The following is a 25,905-nucleotide window of genomic DNA, read 5'->3' on the forward strand; positions in this document are numbered from 1 at the left end:
TGCTTTCTTTTCTTTTTGTCCTGGTGCTAGGAGAGGAAGGATGGGGATTCATGATGCTTCCTCATACAGATTTGATGTAAAAATGTCAGACCAGGTCTTGAATTTCAGGATACTGAGTGTAGGCAGTTTGTCTGTAAAAACTGTCCTCCATACAGTGCCTAGCTCTTATATAGCTTATTGGTAACTGGTTTCTCTCTTTTCTTCTTCACTACCAAAAGTGTCACTTTGTGTGAAACTGGAGCTAGATAAAACTAGAATGAGAGTAGCTTCTGGCTTCTCCAGGTACCAACCCCTGAGTTAATACTAACAATTCAGAGTGTTCCAGATGTGTTAGGGAACTGGCAGTTTCTCTCACCCCCAAAACGTTTGTGCCATTCTGAAATCTCAGCCTGAGCTACTCTGTTTTTGCCACAGTGGCTGATTGACACGTGTGTGCAGCCCTTTTATACAGGACTGGACTTGAGTTTAAAATCCCAACATTTCTGGACCGTGACAGCAGTTGGTTTGGTGTCTCAGGCTATGTTTTAGCTTAGTTACTGGCAGGTTAAAAATAGTGTTGCAAGCTATTGTACAAATCAACTAGTGGAGAGATTTATTAAAAACAAACATTTATCCCAAATCTCAGAAAGGGCCTCCGAACTTGGGAACGGAGGAGGCTTTTGATTATAGGTGCCCAAATCCACATTAAAACAAATTAATTTTCACATTGAGATGACTAATGTTGGGTTCCATGCACTAAAAGGTGTGAGTGAAGAGGACAGCGTTGGCGTGAATGTGGGATTTCCTGGCTCTGTGCTTTCTGTATCATAACTGTAGCATGCAGTGGCACTAACTCGCCCTATCAGGAAAAGACCAGCTCCAGCCAAAAATTCTGACCCATCGGGGGAGACCAGAGGAAGAGTGTGTGTTTGATCTCAATTGCTCTTTATTGCTGACAGTAGCATGCTAATGATGTCAGTGGGAGGTGAAAGATGGGTAAATTTCTGCTAGGGCTGAGCTGCAGTTTAATTTTCGTCATCTGGGCTGCCCTGTATTCATAAAGAGGCATTTCTTGTTAGACTAATCTTTGATCTTTGAGCAGTTTGGAGCACTGTGAATCAAAAAGGCTCTTGGTATTTGACTCAGGTGGTTTTTTTTTTAGTTTTCTCTCCTCTCCCCATTCTTGTATTTAAAATTGTGAACTGTTGGTGTTTAAGGGAAGTGACAGGTTTGAAATTCTGAGAATAGTCTGAGTCCCGGTGATCAGTGGCCATCTGTTGACCACAGCATGTTCAGTTTTTGTTTGACATCTGACGCTGAAATCTCAAATGCCTCCTGAACGTCCATTACTTACCTTTTCCAGCAGGGGCAGATAAACGCCAGTCTTGGTCAGGGGTATTTAAATAGACTTTCAATCTCCTCTTGGTTTGAGGTTTTATCCCACTGACGCAATTTGGGATCCTTTCTATATTGGACACCTACATGCTATTGTATGTTTTGCCACAGACCTGCAGCATGAAGACAGAAGCAGCAAGTGAGCGCTCAGAAGGGATGCTCAGCAATGTTTGTGTGGTTTGGAGAGTTGACCTAAATAGTCTCTGGGTCCTTTTTATAGGCCTGTAAAGCAGGGATCTGCTAGAGAGAGCAGTAGGGCCACTACTAGGGTTGCCAACGCTCTCGGGTTCACCAAGAGTCTCCCGGAATTGGGCTCTATCTCCTGGAGGCTACTGAAGCCAAACCAGAAGATTTTTAGGCCACTAGAAGTCCAGTGGCACAGTGGGGCTAAGGCAGGTTCCCTGCCTGCCCTGGCCCTGGCCCTGCACCACTCCTAGAAGTAACCGGCACGTCCCTGTGGCCCTGGGGGGGAGGGCCAGGGAGTCTCTGCGCACTGCCCCCTGCCCCCCATTGCCAGCTCTGCAGCTCCCATTGGCCAGGAGCCTGCCTTAGCCCCACTGTACGGCCAACCAGGAGCTCCCCAAGGTAAGCGCTGCCCGGCCAGAGCACACACCCCTCCCTCCTGCACCCCAACCTCGATCCCCCTCCTGCACCCAAACTCCCTCCGAGAGCTTGCACCCTGCACCCCAGGCTCAGCCCGGAGCCCCATTCCACACTCCAAACCCCTCGGTCCCAGCCCAGAGCCTGCACCCCCTCCGCCCACACCCAAACACCTTGCCCCAGCCTGGTAAAAGTGAGTGAGGGTGGGGGAGAGGGAGCAATAGAGGGAGGGGAGGATGGAGGGGGTGGGGCAGGGCAAGGATGTTTGCGTTTGTGTGATTAGACAGTTGGCAACCTTAGCCACTACTCTAGCGGTTTAATCCTAACCCACTTTCTTGGTTGGTAGGCTCCAGGTGTGTTGTGAATGAAAAGCAGGGGCTCTATCCCTTCCTTTACAGAATGGAACTTCTCAATGCAGGTGAAGTATGTTGTGCTACAGAGAGATCATCCTGGATGTTTCTGCAACTAAACACTTTTTTTTTAAGTGTTGTTGAAAGTCAGAAGTAAGTATTGTGCCAGGCAACTTTATTATACTGCTGCTGTGCCCAAGACCTGTATTATAGATCTGGGCTAATTTTGCCTTCTATAAATAAATGTGAGATTTCATAGATAGAGCATTGTTTTGCTGCTAATTAATTCTAATTAACCTTCAGCTGTGTGCGGACATAACTGACAGGTTTTTTTTAATCTGGGTTTATTTTCTTTGTGAATGCATCTAAGTAGTTAGAGGGCAGGTGGAATACCTCAGCGCTGGGTGCTGTAAATGCTTAGATGGAATAAAAGGAAACAAGATAGGTGTACAGGGGGCCAAAAAAACTGCTCTGTTGAAAAATTCTCCAAGGAGAAGAGCAAACATCTAAGGTTCAGATATTATGTTTATCAAAACCTGATGTTTACCTCACTAAAATGAATACAGATGAAGAACTGTGCCTGCCTGCTACTAGAATCCACTGCCTCTGTGGCAGTGCTGAACACTAACGGCCAAGTATACTTCCCTTGCCATTGTGCCCTTTTTTTAGCAATCACCAGAGGAAATTCAGATGCTGCTACAAAGAAGTTTGTTTGGGGAAAAATGTAAATCCTCTTATGCTCTGGTTTTGCATTGTATCTTCATTTCTGGGCCCTTAAATGAGATATGGAGATGAATTGGGTGCCAGTTAACTGAATTCTGGGGGGGCAGATGGGAGGACATAGTATATCCAGTTTCCTCTAATGCGACACTTTCCGAATTGACCTTTTTTGGGGGGTAGGGGGGCTGCTGTTCAGTGAGAGGGATAAGCCACCACTGAGGCTTAGGTTTTTCTTTTAAAATAAAATCAGAAATCAGGGCCTGGGGAGGACCTCCAGAGGACATTTTAGTCCATCTCCCTGCACTGAGGTAGGATGAAGTATACCTAAACACATCCTATCTAAATCTCCTTGCAGCAAACTAAGCAGATTACTACTTGTCCTAGCCTCGGTGGACATGGAGAAGAATTGATCAGTCCTCTTTTAAACGCCTTTTATTCATTTGAAGACTGTCATATGTCTCTTCAGCCTTCACTTCCCTAGGCTAACCATGGCCAGTTCTGTCAACCTCTCTTCTTAGATCATGTTTTCTAAACTCCCCACAACCCCTTCCCCCTGACTCTCTCCAGTTTGTTCATGTCCTTCAAATGTGGAGCCTAAAACTGGACACAGTACTCCCGCTGAGGTCTCACCAATGCTGAGTAGAATGGAACAATTATCTCCCTGTTTTACATATTGCATTGTTAATATGTCCCGGAATGGTATTTTGCCCCCCCCCCCTTTTTTTTGCGCAGCATCATATTGACTCTCTCAATTTTGATCCACTATAACCCCACATCCTTTTGTGCAGTACTGCTGCCTAGCCAGTTATTTCCATGTTGCATAGGGACTTCTGATTTTTTTTCTTCCTAAATATTGTACTTTGCACTTCTCTTTAGTGAATTTCATCTTGTTGATTTTTCAGACCAATTTGTCAAGATCATTTTGAATTCTAATCCTGTCCTTCAAAGTGCTAGCAACTCCTCTGACTGTGGTGTCATCTGCAAATTTTTAAGCATACTCTCTACTCCTTCATCCATCGTTAATGAAAATATTGACTAGTACCTGACCCAGGCTAGATCCCTGTGGGACTTCAATTGATATGTCCTACCAGTTTGACAATGAGCCATTGATAACTGCTCTTTGAGTATAGCCTTTCAATCAGTTATCATGGTAGATGTGCAAAAATTCAGCTGGAAAAAGCTGACTAACCATCCACTTTAGGTGTAAGGTTTTTTGTTTGACTCAGTGACATGCTGCTACCAGTTCCATGTTTCAGATTAACATGCCCCTACCAGACACTACACCAAACCACCCTTGACACTGAAGGTGTTCAAAAGTAGGCAGCATGGATTCTGGATACACTAAGCAATTCTTAACCATGTCATGAACATCCAGTACCCACAGTAATGATCCTGTTGCCTGTGTTTTTTCTGAAAATCTCCCACTATGGCTGTAGCATGAATGTGAACAACACAGAAGCACATGCATTCTTCCTCACTGCCCTTTCTGGACCTGTTCTAAGCAGTTAGATGATACAACTGGAAGCGTCTGAGTCACGTCTACATTATGGTTTCCACTGCTGCCACCACCATTAATAAAATCTAGGTCCCAGTTTTCCTGGTATATATACAGCCCGTACATGCACCTGAACCAGGCGTGAAAGCTTAACAGCAAGCGTACAAGGCAACAAGCCATTCCAGTATTGTTCCAAAAAGCATGGTTGAAGTTAGCAAGCTTGTATGCAGGGATACAGGCTAAACATTTTTTAAAGTGCTTAAGTGACTTAGCTCTTAAGTGATGTAGCTCTTCCCTGGGGACTACATTTTGAGATGCAGCAGGAAGGCTTGTGTGTTCAAATGACCCTTAAAGCTATGCTGGTGGGAGCTTTAACTCCAAGGAGGCCTGTCAAAGGGTAGGGACCACCGGAAAAGCAGCCGACTGGCCCTCCAGCCAACCTGTCCCAGTAAAAAAAAGTTTGTTTTATAGAAACACAAAGTAGGTGTTCTGGCAAACAACATGATAGAGAGAGAGGGTGGGGTCTTGTTCATGCCCTAAGACAGTGGTCTCTAATCTTTTTATGCTCAAGATCACTTTTTGAATTTAAGGTCAACCTAGGATCTACTCCACCCTTTCCCCAAAGCCCTGCCCTGCTCACTCCATCCTCCCTCTCTCTGTTGCTCGCTCTCCCCCACTGTCACTCCCTTTCACTGGGCTGGGGAAAGGGGTTGGGGTTCAGGAGGGTGTGCAGGCTCTGGGAGGGAGATTGGATGCAGGAGGTGGCTCTAGGCTGGGGCAGTGTTGGGGTGCAGAAGAGAGTGTGGGGTGCTAGTTCTGAGAATGGGGGATCAGGGCTGGGGCAGGGGGTTTGGGGTGCTGGCTCCAGGAGGGGTTGGGATGTGGCCTCCCACTGAGTGGCATTTACCTTGGGTGGCTCCTGGTCAGCACACAGCAAGGCAAAGGCAGGTTCCCTGCCTACCGTGGCCCTATGCCGCTCCCGGAAGGGGCCAATGGGAGCTTCAGGGGTGGTGTTTGCAGGTAGGAGGAACACGTGGAAGGAGATCCCCCGCCCCCGGAGCTGTGCTGGCTGCTTCCAGGAGTGGTGTGGGGCAGGGGCAGGCAGGGAGCCTGCCTTAGCCACAGTCCTGCAACACCACTGGAGATCGCGATCAAGAGAGATTCTCTAGGATCGACCAGTTGGTGACCACTGCCCTAAGCAAAATGTGATGGCATGGGAAGGATTCAGATTCAGAAGTGACTTGGGAGCATTAGTCCCCTTAACTTTCTTAGGCTATGTCTATGCTACAAAATTACGTGGCCCTAACTTACATTGGCATACAGTCACGGCAGTTTATTAAATTGCTTGCGTGCGCACACTTGGCTCACGTCAGCAGTGCGCGTCCTCACCAGGAGCACTCGTGTGGATTGTATTGTCCGTGCGGGGCATTGCGGGATGGCTCCTGAAAGCCAGCAACAGTTGATGTAAGCAATGCAGCGTCTACACTGATGCTGCATCAACCTAACTACATCGACATTGACTCTACACTGCTCGGGGAGGTGGTGTTGCTAAAGGCAGGTCTACACTAAAAACGCTGATGCCACTGTCACACTTGAGTGAAGATGCTGTGATGACCATAGGAGAAAGCTCTCCCATCTGCATAGTTAATCCACCACCCTGAGGGGCAGTAGCTATACAGCACTGTCTTTTTGGGGAGTGGGGGGAAGTAGGTTGGTATAACTGCCCCTCTCCTCTCCCCGAGTTATACCAATATAGGTCTGTAGTGTAGACCTGGTGCAGAGAGGCACTTATGTTGGTGGTAGCCAAATTTAAGTGAAGACACTCCCACAGCTAGGTTGACGCAAGGCAGCTTACCTCAACCTAACCGTGCAGTGCAGACAAGGCTAAAGTGACTTAGGAACGTGTGTCACATAGGGACTTTTGGAAATTTTACTCAAGGTCTCCTTTGCCTGGCTGCCAACAACTGTCTTTCATGCCTAGAATGGGAATCCTCTTCAGCAAGGTAAGGCTGTTAAAGCGGCTTAGAATTTTCCTCAGGAGCTGGGCTGGGAGAGGCCTTTGATCCTCATTCTCTTTAATATTAAAGAATAGGACTGTGGGACCCTACACGAAACAATTGGCAAACAGCCTCTCTGGAAACCACTCTTGCTGCCTGAGGCCACAGTGCATTCCAGAGACTTGCTGCAAAGAGCTGCCTTCTCAGCATGCCTCCCAGGCAGGGTAGGGGATAAGACAGGCCTGCTGTAGGTCCCATTCTAATGCTGCCTCTATCATTGGGCTGCAATACTCGCAGAGAGTCATGGCCAGAGCCTGGGACTTTTCTGAAGTGTGTTCAAAACAATATGTTGGTGCTACTTGTGTTCTGGTTACGATGGCTGAGCCTTAACACGTGTGTGGGGTGAGGGGGTGGGGTTCAGTCATTCATGCTGCACAAAAAAGTCTGCGTGTGAACTCCTGCCATGCATTACTGGGAAGCAAACATCCCCTGCATTTTCACTTCTGTTCCCCCTTAACTCCAGTTGTTCAAAGATGTTTCTAGAGCAAGGATATTTCGTTAAATGAAAGAAAAGATAAAATTCTTATTTCCCAGCTGATTAGGCCGATGTTCACAATGTTCTAGTATTAAAGTGGTGGGTGGGGAATAAAGATCTACATGAGTGAAAATGTGCCCTGCTAATATTAGAGAGATACTGTATAACTTTGCCTAAGCATAAAATGTAACTTTAATTGAAAGCTGCTGTAACCTGGTAGGCAATACTCCATCTCCAGGATATCTAGTGTAAAAAACAAAAAAACAAAAAAACCCACAGAGCCAACTTTTAACGCTGTCTCTCTTAGCGCTACTTGCCCTCTTTGATCCATGCATGAATGTCACTATTCCCAAGATCAGAGTGGATAAAAATATTTTTAATTAAAAAAAAACCCTACAGTTTTTTGTTTAAATTAGATTTTGTTTAAATACAGGGTGTGTGGGGTTTTTTTACATTAACCTATTTAAAATTATATTTGAAATTATGACAACCTACATTAAGGCCTAAACTTTATAATAATCTATTAGAATAATTTAAATTAATACCAAAAAAAATTAAGCTCTACGTTTGCTGCCAAGTTTTAAAGAAAGTCAAACCACTGAGCTGTTGGAAGTTACAGGCTAAGCACCTGTAACTACATTTGTTAAAGAGCTAAACCAGCTTTTAACAGTAGTCTCCCCTGCAGATGCAGAGAATATTTTCTTCATTTTAATTCAGTTCATTAAAACAGTTAAAAAACCAATTGAGAGCTGAAAATGCAGAAAAGTTTGTTTTCCTCTTCCAATCTGTGAATTAAAAACTAGGTGTGAGGGTAAGATCTACTAGTTCTAAAATCTTGAAGGTCAGGGTAACCAGAATCTCTCCGTTCAATTCATTAACTATTCATACTTCCTTTATTTAATAAATAAGTTTCTTATCAAAACACCTTTTGGTAAGAAAAGAGTTAATATATCAGGCACTTTTAAGGGAGTTTAATTTAAAAAAATTAATTGTATATTTTGAATAGAATTTCCATCCAAATTGAGCTTGACGCAAATCATATTTCTTATTTACTAAACTTTTCCTTGTATCTTTAAGCATTTTCTAACATAGTAAATATAAAAAGTAAGACTCTGAATAAAGCTAAAGTTGAGCTATATAATTTGTGCATAGATACAGTGTAGTCACCTGGTTAGCAAAGAGAAGCGTCAAAGGCTATATTTCGTTGCAAATAATCATAGAATCATAGACTATTAGGGTTAGAAGGGACCTCAGGAGGTCATCTAGTCCAACCCCCTGCTCCAAGCAGGACCATCCCCAGATTTTTACCCCAGTTCCCTTAATGGCCCCCTCAGGGATTGAACTCACAACCCTGGGTTTAGTAGGCCAATGCTCAAACCCCTGAGCTATCCCTCCCCCAATGTGTTAACAAGAATCCACCTACTTCAGGAAAATAAATTACAGGGCAAAATGCAATTTAAAAATTGATAATTTTAAATCAGGGTTTCCTGCTTGCTGATTTAAATTAATCTACCCTTGCCCATAGGCACAGGTTTTTATATGAAGATCTGTGTGCTTCCCAAAAATACATTTATTCAGAAGAAAAAAACTATATTAATGCAGAATTAAGGTTGCCTGGTAGTAGGTGAGCCCCTTGCAGAACTTAAAACTTCTCAGAACCAGGAAATGCTCACTTAAGGTTGTCCGTACCATCTTAACTCTGCCCTCATTTCAGCAACGCCTCAATATGCCCCAGTAACACACAGTTGCTTCAATGTCCAAGCTCTTCACATAGCCTTGCCATACTCACTTACTGTTAAAAGACAAAAAGGGCAGGGAGTGTAGGGGAGAGAAGTTGTCCAGGCCTTCCTTGTGCACAGAGGGACAAAGGTTCAGACTAGAAACATCATCAGTGTCAAGGTGTTCACTGGGCAGTGGTGTCAGCACATTCCCTTGGACTACCCAGGCAAGCACAAAGTGGCTGCCTAGAAATAGTTTTTTCTTTATTGGCGTGTGCACACTTCTGTCCTTCCAGACTGCACATCTGTGCAAGGGAAGTGAACGTGTTCTTAAATACCATTCACAATGTGGGTCCTCCAAAGACTTAGTGGGTGCCATGCACTAACTTGGGTGAAAACTGGCTGATTGGAGACCATTTTGATACACATCACAGCAATACATTTGATCTTCAGCTCTGCACAAAACAAAACAAGACAAACCCTAGAAACTCTTTCAATTTTTTTTCTCCGGGATTGTATCTCTGGAACCCCTGGCTCAAATGACTCCAAATGTGGGTCACTAACCCTGCTGTGCACTCCCACAAAACAAAACAACAAATTTCAAGAAAATCCATGCAAGCGTTTATACTCCTGAGCATAGGCGCTGATGCTGTGGGTGCTCCAGGGCAGGAGCACCTACAGGGGAAGAAAGCCCCCCTATCAGCTCCTGCCCACCCCCTGGCTCTGCCCACCCACTGATAGCCCCGTGGATCAGTGCCTCCCCATGAACAGCTGTTTCGGGGAGGAGCAGGAATGCAGCCTGCTCAGGGGAGGGGGCAGAACTAGGCAGGAAGAGGTGGGACCTAGGGGGGAAGAGGTGGAGTGGGGGCAAGGCCTGGGACAGAGCCAAGGGTCGAGCATCCCCGAGCAGTTTGAAAAGTTGGCGCCTGTGCCCCTGAGCAATGCAGTTATCCCGATCTAACTCCCAGGGTAGACAGCACTATGTCAATGGGTGGACTTCTCCCCTTGATACAGCTATTGCCTCTCAGGCAGGTGGAGTACCTACATGGAGTGGGAGAAGCCCTCCTTTTGGCATAGATATCATTTTCACTGAAATGCTACAGTGGCGCAGCTGCACTACTGCAGCATTTTAAGTATAGACAAGCCCTTAAAAGCATCCACCTTTAAACAGGAGGGCTTGAGGGACGATGGAGGGAAAAGGCTCCTTTGCTTGGCCATCTGTAGCATTGGAGGCTCTAAAAGGTCCAAAGTGGCCCATTCCTCACTCTGTGATGTTCTGAGCTGAATGAGAACACCCCCTGGAGATGAATACAACCTGAAACAGCAGTGAGATGTGTGAACTGCTCCATTCATCTCTATGGGTGTTCCATCCCGTGTGTGTGTGTGTGTGCGCGCGCTTTAGAGCCTATGAAATAGATGACGTTTACCTGTTCTCTGCACCGCACTCAAAGGGGCAGACCCTGGCTCATGTGGGGAGTGGGCCTCTGACTCTTCCAAAAGGACAGGCTCCCCCAGAACCAGCTCACATGGCAGGGAAGTAAGAAATAAATTGGACCGTGAGGGGATCCAACCCCTGTAGATGGGCATGGTCCCTCCAGAGCCTGCAGTGCACAAGGGCAGCAACAAGAGGGGATCAGACACCCCCACAGGGGCAAAGCTCCCCATATCTGAGCTCTAATAAAATCATGCAACACTCTATAGTTTCTCCCTTTTATAGACCGCAGAACTGAGACCTGGAAAGTTTGTGTGTTGCTTGAGTTAATATGGTAAGTCACTGTAAATAGAGATTAGAATTCAAGACTTGCTGATTCCTGGTCCCTGGCTCCAAGTTTATGACTGACTATTATGATGTACCTAGTTTCAGGGCCTACTTTATTTGTTTTCTCCCACAGTCTCTGAAGCAGCAGCACAAACTATTTTTTGGGAACAGAGTGCATTGCATATCTACATTGTACGGACTAAATGGGTCCAGAAATGAGAGAGAATGAAAGGAACTTGATCTTCTGTGTTCTTCTCCATAAGAACTGTGGGATAGAGGAATCCATGTCTGCCAAATGAGGGGGGAGAAACAGAGGACTGGCTCTGTAGGTGGTAGATGTTTTTTTTTAAGGGTTTTATAGAGAAGCATTTGAGGGTGCCTTTAATCTCTGAGTATTAAAACCTTTTTGAAAAATGTCAGATGGTAAAGGAAGGATGACAATTGTAATCAAGGTCAGAGCTGGGCTATTTCCTCTTCCTCTGTTTTTCACATAACCTATGGGATGAAGGAGCACAGCTGAGTGTGATTGCTGTGCAGTTACCGCTTGCTCGCTGCAAACACCCCAGTTGCACAAGTGGCACAAACTTTGATCTTTTTTGTTGTGGAAATGAAATCTGAGACTAGGAAACCTGCCCTTAGTCACAAACAATGCAGTGGACATTACCCAAACCCAGCTGGAAATGCAAGGGCAGCCAAATCTGATCAAAACAAAAACACTTTTCCGCCCAGCCTTTGCCCTCTGGTGTATATAACCTGCTCTTACCAGTGGCTTCCACTCCAGCTTGCCCAGCTCTGTTTGTGATTCAGGCCCTAGTCCCACACCTGAAATGCCCAAATCCAAATACTCCCAAGTGCTGTTGGGGATAATGTTTAAACCATGGGTGCAATTAAGCTTTTAAGCAGTAAGCCTGTTTGGTGAAGCGCACACCTATTGCCTGGACAAGCTATGAGAAATTATCTGTCTTTCAAGCTGACAGACTGTTCCCCAAATACTGCTAGAAGGGCTGGAAGATGCCACAAGACTCATAACTCTTCTGATATTTATTGTAATAACTCTGAACAGGCTCTGTGCGAATGGTCGATGCTGCCACAGCAAGGTGGACCTCTGTGTATTTGAATAATAAATCGGGTAATGGATTGTGAAAACAGTGTTGCTGGGATCCAGGGCACCATCTTTACTGCCCCCTAAAATCTTGCTGTAAGCTCGTTGGTCATCACTGGAGGAGGAAAGGGGGCAAGACCAGTTCCCTTCTCTTAGGAATTCTGTGATTCCTTCTGGCCTTTGAATCTATGTGGTCATCTAGTCTGACCCCCTGTGTACCACAGGTCATAGAACTTCTCCCAAAATAATTCCTAGAGCATTTCCATTAGAAAAACCTTTGATCTTGATTTTAAAATTGTCAGTGATGGAGAATCCACCATGACTCTGGGTAAATTAACCGCTGGAACAATTACTCCTTATTTCCAGTCTGAATTTGTCTAGCTTCCGCTTCCAGTCATTGGATCGTGTTAGACCAGGGGTTCTCAAACTGGAGGTTGGGACCGCTCAGGGGGTCATGAGATTATTACAGGGGGGGTCGCGAGCTGTCAGCCTCTACCCCAAACCCCACTTTGCCTCCAGCATTTATAATGTTAAGTTAAAGTTAAAAATCACTTAGAAAAGTTAGATGCCTGCAAGTCACCAGGACCTGATGAAATGCATCCTAGAATACTCAAGGAGCTCTAGCTATTATCTTTGGAAAATCATGGGAGACGGGAGAGATTCCAGAAGACTGGAAAAGGGCAAATATAGTGCCCATCTATAAAAAGGGAAATAAAAACAACCCAGGAAACTACAGACCAGTTAGTTTAACTTCTGTGCCAGGGAAGATAATGGAGCAAGTAATTAAAGAAATCATCTGCAAACACTTGGAAGGTGGTAAGGTGACAGGGAATAGCCAGCATGGATTTGTAAAGAACAAATCGTGTCAAACCAATCTGATAGCTTTCTTTGATAGGATAAAGAGTCTTGTGGATAAGGGAGAAGCGGTGGATGTGGTATACCTAGACTTTAGTAAGGCATTTGATATGGTCTCGCATGATATCCTTATCGATAAACTAGGCAAATACAAATTAGATGGGGCTACTATAAGGTGGGTGCGTAACTGGCTGGATAACTGTACTCAGCGAGTAGTTATTAATGGCTCCCAATCCTGCTGGAAAGGTATAACAAGTGGGGTTCCGCAGGGGTCTGTTTTGGGACCGGCTCTGTTTAATATCTTCATCAACGACTTAGATGTTGGCATAGAAAGTACGCTTATTAAGTTTGCAGACGATACCAAACTGGGAGGGATTGCAACTGCTTTGGAGGACAGAGTCAAAATTCAAAATGATCTGGACAAATTGGAGAAATGGTCTGAGGTAAACCGGATGAAGTTCAATAAAGATGAATGCAAAGTGCTCCACTTAGGAAGGAACAATCAGTTTCACACATACAGAATGGGAAGAGACTGTCTAGGAAGGAATATGGCAGAAAGAGATCTAGGGGTCATGGTGGACCACAAGCTAAATATGAGTCAACAGTGTGATACTATTGCAAAAAAAGCAAATGTGATTTTGGGATGCATTAACAAGTGTGTTGTAAACAAGACTTGGGAAGTCCTTCTTCCGCTCTACTCTGCACTGGTTAGGCCTCAACTGGAGTATTGTGTCCAGTTCTGGGCACCGCATTTCAAGAAAGATGTGGAGAAATTGGAGAGAGTCCAGAGAAGAGCAACAAGAATGATTAAAGGTCTGGAGAACATGACCTGTGAAGGAAGGCTGAAAGAATTGGGTTTATTTAGTTTGGAAAAGAGAAGACAGAGAGGACATGATAGCAGTTTTCAGGTATCTAAAAGGGTGTCATCAGGAGGAGGGAGATAACTTGTTCCCCTTAGCCTCTAATGATAGAACAAGAAGCAATGGGCTTAAACTGCAGCAAGGGAGATTTAGGTTGGATATTAGGAAAAAGTTCCTAACTGTCAGGATAGTTAAACACTGGAATAAATTGCCTAGGGAGGTTGTGGAATCTCCATCTCTGGAGATATTTAAGAGTAGGTTAGAAAAATGTCTAGCAGGGATGGTCTAGACAGTATTTGGTCCTGCCATGAGGGCAGGGAACTGGACTTGATGACCTCTCGAGGTCCTTTCCAGTCCTAGAGTCTATGAATCTATGCTGTTAAGTATATAAAAAACTGTTTTTAATGTAGAAGGGGGAGTCGCACTCAAAGACTTGGTATGTGAAAGGGGTCACCAGTACAAAAGTCTGAGAACCTCTGTGTTAGACCATTGCTAGATGGAAGAGCGCATTATTAAATATTTATTCCCCATGTAGATACAATGGCCATCCACTCCTGAGTGCCGTAGTTTTATTCCAGAAATGATGAGCACCCGCAACTCACACTGAAGTCAACATCTTTGGATCAAATATGCCCTCAATCACAGCTTTGCAATCTCAGTGACTTCAGAGGGACTGTTTACCCGTCTGTCAAACAGGTATAATATTTATAGCTGCGCTCAAGGTAGGTGAGTGGTTGATTGTCAAGCAATATGAAATCCTCTGATTTAGAAAGTTCGAGGGGAGTGCAAACTAGTGGTTGAATCCCTTTTTTCACTGGGTAATGGGGCTTTGGATGGAGCATCAGAGAGAATACTAGCCACGGGGTAATGTCTAACTGCAAAATGATACTAGAAATTGGAAATTAACTCTTCCACATGCAACCTTCAGTCTGAGTAGTACAGTTTATTCTTGTCTATTGACTATAAAATACACCAGAACATAGATGCAAGTTGCTCTCTATTGCTTGTCATCTCAGTGATCTCACATCACATTTTAGCTTTGCTCTTAGTCCCTGTGATGTCATCAGAAACAGGATCTGTATAGACTTGAATGCTTGGACTTGGATTTAGAAATGTGGTGGTAGCTAAAGTGTCCTGACCAGCTTAGTCTGCACAGGGTCTTAGAAGCTGCATGGTTTGGTTGCTAATCAGCACTGAGGGGGGAAATTATGCTGTGCTTCAGGATCTTTGCTGTTTCTGTGCCTTTTGTCATCTTCCCATCTTCCTTTCCCTTTTCTCTGTCTTCCCTGTCTGTGCCACCTCTGTTCTTCCCTACAGTAACTCCCATTCCATCTGCTCAAATGTAAGCATTAACTACTTAATTGCTGATCACTGAAGTGTTGTCATTGGGCTTCAGGGTCAATATCCTAATGAGATTAATGGGGGGTGGGCAGTCCACATCTTTCTGGCTGCCTGCAGACATGGAAGGATGCTGCTTCAGGATTTCACACTTATTTGGATTGTTACCTTCATAACCAGGAAGGCTAGAAATGCTTTTTTCAAAATAAAAGCTTCAGATTTTCCAGTATCTGAATGTCAAAGGGCCAGACAGGTCCATCAGCTGAGCGTGATCTGGCTGCAGACCCCACCGTTTGACGCCTCTGGCCTAGAGGTTAGGGGAGTGGGCTCAGAACTGGAGAAGTCTGGGCTCTGTCCAATTTCCCTCTTTATTGCCTTGTGACCTTGGGCAAGTCCTCTAACCTCGCAACAGCACTGCCAAGTGCTATGAGATTCTTGAGTGAAGTGAACGATTTAAATACAAAGGTCTAGTCGTGTTATCTAGAGTCTCACATACTTTTTTCTGATGATTTTTCGGAATTGTACGCTGTGCTGAGGAGGGGGGCCAAGCAGGAGAAAAGACAGCACTTCTCTGGATAGTGAAAAATACTCGGTCTTTTAGCTTTGTGCTTCAGCAGAAGCGTGTGGGGTTTTGCCCTATCAACACAATGCGCTGTGCTGCTAGTTGATTGGGTGTTCCCGATATCAGATGTTCTAAGCCTCCCTGCATTGGCTGTATTTTGACTGCCATTTACATCTATAATATCTGCTTACTTCAGCCAGCTGGAGTTTAATACACCTAAAGACTGGGGGGCCAGGAGGAGATGGTTTTGGAATGCCTTGAGCAGCAAACAGGGCTGGGTGGCTAGAATTGCACTTGGAACCTTGTCAGGTTTTTGATAGGAGGAAAAAAAAAATACAGCCTGAAAGATTCTGAGGACTTGAGAGTGAATGAAATGGTGACATTGCAAGAGTCACGACAGTGATCGTTTGAACAGTTACGTGGGAGAAGGGATTTTTAGTCAGACTCAGGCTCTTTTCATTAACACCTATTTAACTTCAAAAGCTCTCATTTTGGGGAGAGGAAGTTTTTTTGTTAAAAACTGGGTACACTTGCACCTTCAATTAAGGAGTCCACACTCACAAAATACATCCGCAGAGACCCCCCCAATGACTAGTATCACATTCCTGATATTTCCAAGGAGGGAGGGGGAAGAGGAAGACAACAAGCAGAGAAAAAACACAACTTTGAGAAAGTGACAAATACTAGTATATATTCTATACTTTCTTTAGCCATCACAAAGAAGAGGAAAAAAAAAACCACATGGCTAATTTTTGGAAGTCTTTTTTCAGCTGCTAAAGGCCATTAGCCCCTCTGATAAGGGGAACTTACACTTCTGAAACAAAGCAAACTGGTTTGAAATTCTACATGCGGCTGCCTTCCTAAAGTGCTGGGTAGGATTCTGATTTCAGTTTTTCTACTGTAAATCTGGAGTAACTTAGCTGATGTGATGTAAGTGCAACCAGAATCTGGTCCACTAATTTTGCTGCTTAATCTTCAATTGGTGACCCATTCATTATATAATACACACACACACACCCCTACCTTTTTTTAGACTGAAATTTTTGGCATATTTAATTTTGTTCAAGGGCCACTTAAAATTATACCCCATCTATCATGCAGCCGTAGTTTAGAGATGGCAGCGACTATAAAATGAGATTTCCATGTGTAAGTTTCAGATATTGTCACCAAAAAATGCAGTGGATTTCCCTCCCCTCCTTCATCTGTTTAATTTCCAGGACACATGGCTCAACGAATTTGTGCTGGAGTTTGCAAAAATGTCCTGGATAATAGGAGCAATCTGATCACACATTAGGGGTTCAAAACCGAACCATCAAACAGAAGTTGCAACTCATCCGCATATTGTCTCAGTATAATATCTAGTGACATGTATTTCGTTCCACCCCACCATGAAAGTGGTATCACAGTTGAAATGAGCCAGGACAGGTATTTCTGTCACCTCCCTCTTTCTGGTGGCTGGGCTTCCAGCCTTTTGCTTTCCACTGCACCCCCAAAGGGCATGGGTATTAGGGAAAGGGGCGGAGAGAGAGGCTCTCACGCCTTGTTGTGCCTTATTGCTTACACTGTAGAATCTCTAGCTTATCCACCCAGTGCAGTTGACTGTATGTGGAGGAGGGGGAGAGAGCTTGTGTTGCAACCTCTGAGAAAATTAGTTGTCTCTATTTTATCTTTTGCAGCTGCAGCACTTCTCCTCTATCCCTCCTCCCCCGCCCCTTACACGACTGGTATGTCTGAACCATATCCTTCAAAACCAGTTTTTTAAGCAGATTAGATGGGTAGCAGAGACAGCTATGCAATCAGGCAAAAATGTGCGCTCAAGCCTTGATTTTTTGCAGTGGCCAGAGCAATAAGCGTCTCACACCTGGATATTTTTTTCTCTCCTGTCTCTCCAACATGTCGTAGTCTGTCCATTGCTGTAGAGTGGAACTAAAAGTTCATCCTAGGCACTAATAATGTTACAATTTAATATTGAGCACGGAGGTGACTGGCTCCCTGCTCGCAGAAGGAATTCATGTTTGAAGCAGTAGGAAACTGCTTCCTGGCTATAGTTATTCACCACACGAACCAGTGTCCCTCCCAGTATGTTCTGAAGTTCTTGAGGGGATTACCCTACCTTGGGTGACTAGTACTAAGAACCTCAGGCCAGGCCTACTATGAAAGGTTATGTGGGCATTGCGGCATAAGTCCTGGATATGGAAAAAACCCACACCCCTGACCAATGTAGCTATGCGGATGTAGTTCCATCTACATTGGAGCTTATGTCAACCTAAGAGGGCTCTGCTGACCTAGCCAACATTGTTCAGAAAAAACGCTTCCGTTGCCATAGGCGTCTGTACTAAGGCACTATGCAAGAATGTAGAAAAGCCTCTTCAGTATCTCACTAAGTCAGCTGAGCTGAAACACTTGGTTTCATTGGTCTTGCAGCTGTTGAAACCAGGACTCCCTGCTTCAACACCAAAAGACTTTGTATGCATCAGTAGTGGGTTTCAGGTCTAGCTCTTTCAATATACAAGTAACTATAAATTGCATTCAGGGTTATCTCTTAATCTCTGTTTGGAAAAACCTACTTAACCGCTCTTGCAGGGTGATCGGTTAGAGGGCTGAGTGGCAGGTCCAGGGACAGGAGGATTGAGTGAGCTGCTGCCTTCCTTTCTGGAGGAAAGGAGGGAGTTGCATGTCTTAGGAAACAGTTGCTACTACTTTGGAGGATAGAAAGGAACCAAATGTGGAGTGGCCAAGAACTCAGTTCCCTTCAGCGAACAGGAGAGTGTGTGAGTGGGTAGGAGAAAGAAGGGAGAGATTTAAGATCTAGATAATATTTGAATTATTAAGCTAGAGAAGATAAGCAGGGGACTGAGATTTCAGGTGAGAAAGCAGGAGAGAGAAAATAGAGAGGTGGGGGTGTGGGGAAAGGAAAGATGAAACATACCCTAAAAAACAAGGCAAGACGTATCCTATGATCTGTGCTAGGAAAGAAAGTGGAATGAAGCTAGAAAAGGAAAAACTAACATTTCCAATATTAAGTAGGGAATTGATATTAAAAATGTTGTATACAATGCATGGTTATTGTATTCCTTTACATTTCAGGCAGCATAGCTTTGGGGAAGGCATGGTAGCAAAGGCCCCATCCCTCACCACATATCTTTCTGTAGTCAGAAAAATCAAATATCCCAGCTAAAGGAGGAAATAAAAAGAAAGCTGGTCATGTGTGTCACAGCCATATGGAGAACGTCCAACGGCAGTAAAATACAACTGTAAAACATGCATCGAAGGCTTAAAATAATGAATAAAAACACAGGTATTTTTTCCACTCTGGCTAGTAGGCTTAGTCCTTGGGCTAGTAGGTGCTGGGCTGAGAAATTTACTCTGGCTTCAGGGGTAATTTAAGATCCCATCAAATCCATACTCAGTCTGTATAAGTTACTCTGTGAAAAAGTTAGTCTCCTTGTTGCCTTTATATTAGATGTGACAGATTAATATGTTTGAGGGCAGATCACAGCTAGACTAAATCTTTCTCTGGTTAGGATTCCTTACAATTATAAAACAGTCACAAGGTTATGGGGTTTATAAAGAGGTTTATTACAGTTTCCAACACTGGAATTCTGTGGGCTAAGTGTTTTTTAAAGAAGTAAATCAAAATACATGCACATCCCATTTCCCCTTCCCTTAGATGGACAAGAATTAGGAATACACTATACTACTTTTATAGAGGGAAAACTACTAAAAATGACAATGCACATTGGTCCTCATGTAGCATCTTGCTGTTTACAGTGGCTGGGTAACCCTGCACCCGTTCTTACAGTAGAATCCTCCATTGTGTCGTTATTGATGATCTAGACACATACATGTGGGATAAGAAAGAACTTGCAACATAAAGAACCTCCATACACACTCGCTTCTTCACTCACTGGGCAGAGGCAGTATCAACAGCTCAAGCAGTAGAAGGATGGGATCCACCTACAGGCACCTGTGTTGAGTAACTTCTATAGCGGGGGGTCTCAAAATTCTTTCCAAACCCCACAGTCTATTCTTACCATGATCTTGATCCTCCAATCCTTTTGGATTTTTATGATGATTAAAAGTCAAGATATATTAGTGCCGTGTGTGTGTGTATAATAAAAATATGCAGTATATGGATAGAAAAAAAGTGTTTGTGGTCTTCAATCTCACCATCGTTCAGGGGATGGCGGGGAAGGGATAACCCAGTGGTTTGAGCATTGGCCTGCTAAACCCAGGATTGTGAGTTCAATCCTTGAGGGGGCCATTTAGGGATCTGGGGCAAAAATCTGTCTGGGGATTAGTCCTGCTTTGAGCAGGAGGTTGGACTAGATGACCTCCTGAGGTCCCTTCCAACCCTGATATTCTATGACAGAATGAGGTCAGGAGGGGAGAGGTGTTTACTCCAATTTCTAAAGACCCTTTCCATAGGTGTGAAACTGACCCAAGTCTAAAATACTGTTTTAGAAAAATTTCTGTGATACAGCATGAGCTTCAATCAATAGCTTATTTTTAAGGTATCCCAGAATTCTACAGTGCAGAGAGAATTTATTATAGGATGATCCAGGAAACTCCACAGAGAAGTTATCTTTCTATGTAAAATTTGATGGAACTTTTTATGAAGGTAATGACAGCTGGGAATAGGTGCCAAGGACGTGGATGCAGGTTGTAGCTAGTGGGTAAAGGTGTACCTGGGGTTTTAGGATACCTTCTGTGCCCCTTGAGCCTGTGTTATGCTTCCCAGAAGTGCCACTTACACATGGTGAGACACAGAGCTACTTGGAAATTCTGTCAATGATTGTCCAACGGAAAATGCAGTTTCTGCAAAATCAAAGTCTTCTGCAGGGAAAATTGATTTTGTTGAAAATCTTCAGCTTTTCCCCTCCAATTAGGAAAATCAAAATGAAATAATGTTGGGTTGGTTCAAGCAGGTTTGTTTTTTTTGTTTTGTTAAACTGATCTGAAATAAAACATTAAACTGCATTTCCCGGGCAGCGCTTTGCCTTATGGGAGTTGTTGTTCAGGCCACCTTTATCCTCTATGGGCCAGAATCCCTGGAGGATGATGCCTTCCCATGATGAAATACAGATTTTCCTGAGGCTGAGGTTTAATAGCACACTGACTGGAAATGAAACATTTCAGCTCAGTTCAATAAACTGAAACTAAATAACTTCAGTTTGGGGAATGTCTGACTGGTTTGAGGGAAAATGTCAAATTGAAACATTACAACTTTTTGGAAACAAGTTTTTCAGAATTTCTGTTCTGCTAAAAGTTTCAGAATTTCAACTTTGTGCCCTGACTTGGGATGAAGACAAATGTTGAAATGTCAGAATTCCCTGTGGGATAGAAATTCTGGGTTTTGCATAGCTCTAGGGAGGAGGCAGGTGACAGCTGTGAGCTACAGGGTCAAGGCAGCTGGTTCCTAAAACCTGGTTCTTCTCTAGAGCAGAACATGAGAGGAAGGGAGGAGGCAGGAGTGAGAAGTTGCTGTGGGGCAGAGGTGAAGCAGTGGCAACAGCAGGAGGAAAAAAGTTTCTCCTTAACCTTCCTGCCCCCTTAGCTCCTTGGAGTCTTGCTCTGCTCCCATACCTCTGTCTGGTACGAGAACTCTTATCTTCCTGGATCATTCGCTTAAACACAGTCCAGTATGTTACACCATGGATGGTCAAGATGCAGGGCTTCATCTTCCTCAGTGAGGAGTCCTGGATAGCGCCCCCTTAGGGCCAGTTTGTGGTGCTTCTTGCTGGGAGCAGGAGTTTGTTCAATTGGGTGCCCAGTGGTGCTCCCTCTGCAGCAGTGTCGGGAGTATAAGACTCAAGAGGTTTCTGAGCAGGTTGCTGCCCTGTACTGAATGGAACTGGGTGCCTGGGCATACTCGTCAAATTTTGTTACATTACAAACTGATTTACTCTTTTTCAAAGAGGGACTTGTGGCCAAGTGGTCTGAACACAGGACGGGAAGTGGGGAACGCCTAATTCCAATCCTAGCTCTGACCACAACTCTGACCTTGGGCAAGTTTTCTAACATCTCTCTGCCTCATCGTCCTGTCTGTGAAGTGTGAATAAAAATACTTCCTGCATTCACCTGGATGTTCAGATAAAATAGTGCCTGTGCATATTGCACTGTAGAAGCATTTATTATTATTGTATTATTATTGTTAACAAAAGTAGTGTCTTGTGTAGAAAACTGATACATTTCATCCATCAGCAGTGCCCTCTGAGAATGAGTAGCTGAGTAAAGAAGGACTTGTGAAAAGACAAACCCAGGTTACACATTGAACAGGTTTCTCCAGTATTATTGCCTACATTACTAGCCAAGCTCCCTTGTAAGTAATCATCAAATAATCAGCTTGGCTCCTTTTGTGAATGGCTTGAATCTGTGTGGTCCTCCTTTGTTAGGGCAGCTTGTGGGCTCTGAAAGCTTCTACACCCCCTGTTCAGTACTGCAGAGGCTGGTGGCACCAGCTGCTTGTGCCTGAAACACGCGTTTGTATGAGATAGTGGCCTTCCGCCCCACCCCCCCTTTACATTTCAAAATGTATTTCCCATCTTTTCGACCCCTTCATTTTTAAGCCCCTCTCAAAACTTTTGATGCACTTTATTTTTATTTTGCCACATGCCTCTTTTTACCAAGTAAAGCTTGGAGGAGGGAGAAGTCTTCCTTCCTTCAGAAATAAAACAGCAGCCAGTGTTTGGAAATATCTTAACAATAGGCCATATGGGAGTCCCAAGCTATTAAGCTTTATTATTCAGAAGGCAGAAAATGTGGTTTGATATTCAATTGATGTTCAGCATAAATGAGAGCCACAAACTAGGCTCCCTTGAGCTGGGATTCAAATATTCTTTTGAATATAACTAATACTTTGGCCTAGTTCCACAGAATGCGTCCAGCTTGCTGATCACAAGCCAAGAAACTGTAGGCTATTCCCTCTACCCACCTCCCCCTCCTTCTCAGAAGCACTTTCCTCTCCTGCCAGTATGGGCTCTTGCCCTGAATGTAAATCTCCTGATATTAGTTGCTCAAAGAAGACAGAGAGGGCATAAGCACGGGCTGTTTGTTCTGAAGGGGAGGAAAAGAACAAAGTTTACCCTTTGCAAGAATCTGGTCAGGAACTACAATGGCTGGTCCAAGTGCGATCCTCTGTGCCTGTTTCTGTAGCCACTGAGGAAATAGCATACACTGAAACAGGTAAACATGCCTCTTCCCCAGGTTACTCTGAAGTGGTGCCAGAGGGCACATGGAACAGGGATTTATGGAATCCAGAGATTGGAACTGGTTTGTTTCCTTCTGTGACCCTATTTGATGTACACGTACTATAATTTTCCACTCGCCTTTATGTTGACTATTCCTCTTAGCTATGCTGTTCCCTGGGGAAATGAACCCACAAAAGTTGCTTCAGGCTCCAGTTTTTTTTTATAGCCTTAAACAGCCCCCAAACCAGGCAACTTCAACTGAGAAAAATCAAGTTTGTGTTTTAACAGAGGGTCTGTAAATGTTATTTCAAAAGCAGTCACACAAAACTATATTAAAAGAACATTAGTAAGGTTGCAAATTCAAGTTGTGAAATGCCACTATTAAAGTTGCCTGTGTAACCTTAATTCAGCCTTTTGTGCATATGCATTATTGATACAGGCTTTAGTTACATGATCATAGTATTTTTTCCTCATCGGATGCTTGTCTCATACATGGCGGATGGACTTGCTCTGGGGATGATTCAGGTTATGTATGTCTGTGGGACCCATGCTTTGCTTATTGCAGCAGTTGGAAGGAGTGTAATGAGTGAGGCCGGGGATTGCAGGAAGAGAAGGGACAGTGTCACAGTTAAGACAGCTGACTGCTGGAGAATGTGACTATTGCTGCCTCTGCCAGAGTTCCTGTGTGATGCTAGTTAAGTCACTTAAACTAAACATTGCACAGTTGCTCACTAATTGTCTGTTACTCATTTTCTGCATGCCCAGCTTGAGACCCCTCCCCAGGTCTGACGTGCAGAAGTGCTGAGCACCCACAGCTGCAACTGAAGCAGCTGAGCTCTGCTTTGAACAAATGAAGTACAATATGATAAGTGCTCCGAGGGCCTAGACATCTCAAACAGTACACCTAAACTCAGTGCTAATTTTGACCTTTAATCTGACTCAGTTTCCCAGCTGCAAAAGGGGGATAGCATTCCCTCAGCTCACAGGGTGTTGTGAAAAGAAATTCATGAATGTTTCTGAAATACTGAGCCTATAGTGATGAGCACCATAGAAAAACCACTGTGGAAATTGATGACTCTGCCTCAGAGCAGGGTTTGGATAGAATACAATGAATAAGACACAGGGCCACACGTTGTGCAATGAGAAAACAAAATCGTGAATAGCTGCTCATTAAGTGAGTGCCATCCATCCTTGCACTGAATGAGGCAGGGGGCCTGTGGGGGAAAAAGAATGTGCTCATGCATATCGTAGAATTATAGAATATCAGGGTTGGAAAGGACCTCGGGAGGTCATCTAGTCCATCCCTCTGCTCAAAGAAGGACCAATCCCTAACTAAATCTTCCCAGCCAGGGCTTTGTCAAACCTGACTTTAAAATCCTCTAAGGAAGGAGATTCCACCACCTCCCTAGGTAACCCATTCCAGTGCTTCACCACCCTCCTAGGGAAATAGCGTTTCCTAATATCCAACCTAAACCTCCCCCACTGCAACTTGAGACTATTACTCCTTGCTCTGTCATCTGGTACCACCGAGAACAGTCTAGATCCATCCTCTTTGGAACCCCCTTTCAGGTAGTTGAAAGCAGCATATGTGTAAGGGGACCAAATTAAGGCTGCACAAGCAACTTTAATTCTGGCATTTCCTAACTAAGGATGCCTTAGTAAACTGCTAAGTAACACCATAGTAAAACTGCTGGTAGTTCCTAACTTCTGAGTGCTTGACTTTGCAACATTAATGTCCTTTTAACATGGTTGTGTGTGTTTTTAATAAAAGCAGCAAAGAGTCCTGTGGCACCTTATAGACTAACAGACGTTTTGGAGCATGAGCGTTCGTGGGTGAATACCCACTTCAACATGCATCCGATGAAGTGGGTATTCACCCACGAAAGTTCATGCTCCAAAACGTCTGTTAGTCTATAAGGTGCCACAGGACTCTGCTCCTTTTACAGATCCAGACTAACACGGCTACCCCCTGATACTTGTCTTTTTAATGGCCTACTTTAGAAAAAAGAAAACACCTGAGAAAGCTGATTCCATCATAAATCATATTAACACGTAAGTGGGTCATCTGCAGGGTTGGAATCTTTAGGTGCACCACACAGACCTTTGCCACTTCAGCAAACAGAGTAACTGATAACTGTAGTAGGCTGTTACCCTGTGTGGACCAGCAGTAGAGGAGGATGTGACACTTTGCCAGTGAGTTTCACAGGTATTTGACAGAGTCTGAGGGTTTGTCTATACTTGACAATTTACCAAAGTAGCCATTCTGGAAAAGATATTACTAATGATAGAAGTAACTACGCTGCTAAAATCTGAAGTCTGAGCACGAGAACCTTCCCCTTCCCCCATCCAAAAAAGTCTCCAGAACTTGGCCAAATTTGGTCAGATTTTCACCAGGGCCACCCCCGTGCTAAAAGTCAAGTTCTATCTTTAACACATTACGGGGACTAGAGCTTTTCAAAGAAGAGTTTGCCAGAATTTAATATGGGCCAAACAATATATTTTCCCCCATGCCCCTCCCTTGGCAATGGCTGAACTGTTTTCCTTGAAATTCTTAAAATAATAAATAAATCAGTCTGAGGCAGACACAGCATGGAAAACTTCAGCCCAGTCAGTTAAAAACTGATAAAATTATGAGCAACTGAAAACACCATCTTATGATGAAACGTATCAAGCAACCTTAATAGGCAATGCGATCAGCCCCACATGGAAGATTACATTATATAAAGCAAAATGGTGGTTTGTTACGATATTTAGGTGTATCTGTATTCTGGGTTTTCCTAATTTCTTGTGCTGCAGGACTCTTGGCATGTCAATAAATATCACTCCTCTCTGGTTTTATGATAAAATCCTTAGATAATCCAAGTTTGGGGAGGTTTTTTGAATCTGAGTTCCACAAAGGAATTTAGTTTTGGACTGCTGTAATTCAAACTGCATAAGTTGGAGGATTCCGAACTTGGCCTGACTTGTACTTCCCTTGAAAGCATGCAGAGCCCATGTGAACACTTCTTTATGAACGTGTTAATGCAATTGCGCGTGACAAGCCTTCACCTTGCAGTGGACATAGGTTTGTGCACACTGTAGTGAAGGCTGAATTTCAGTGTGTGTGTTCCCCCTGCCCCCATTTCCCCTTTCAGTTGGACATAATACATGAAGTTTTCTATCTTGACTCCCTTAAATTAAAGGGATTTTTATTATTTATACCTGCTTCTGTCTAGTGGAGGGAGGGGAGAGAATTTGTCGTGTATTTAATTTAGTCAATAATGCCTAGCATCCCTAATGTGCTAGGCATTTTGCCACCCTTTTTGGATCAGTCTTTTACCCTAATCACTTAATAAATGGAGGAACATAGAAAGCTCAAACATCCCTTTGACTTGTGACCTCCCTTAGGTCTGAGGAATAAGCCAAATTGGAAGAAAATTGGTCCAGAGGTTTTAAAGTGGAAAAATGTCA

The 25,905-nt window shown here is 44.0% G+C and overlaps 1 protein-coding gene across 9 annotated transcripts in view; it reads left to right on the plus strand.

Moving 5' to 3' along the window:
- Nucleotides 1-25,905, plus strand: part of HIC2 (HIC ZBTB transcriptional repressor 2) — a 121,024-nt gene that overhangs the window by 39,473 nt on the left and 55,646 nt on the right. Inside the window, exon 2 of one of the 9 annotated variants that reach the window (XM_030582556.1) lies at nucleotides 13,901-14,061. The exons of 7 other annotated variants lie outside the window; for them this stretch is intronic. The gene's annotated coding sequence lies outside the window, so the exon portion shown is untranslated. One more of the 9 variants, XM_030582563.1, reaches the window with a different exon arrangement.

Source organism: Gopherus evgoodei, chromosome 13 (genome assembly GCF_007399415.2).
Source record: "Gopherus evgoodei ecotype Sinaloan lineage chromosome 13, rGopEvg1_v1.p, whole genome shotgun sequence".
In the NCBI taxonomy this organism is placed as follows: domain Eukaryota; kingdom Metazoa; phylum Chordata; order Testudines; family Testudinidae; genus Gopherus; species Gopherus evgoodei.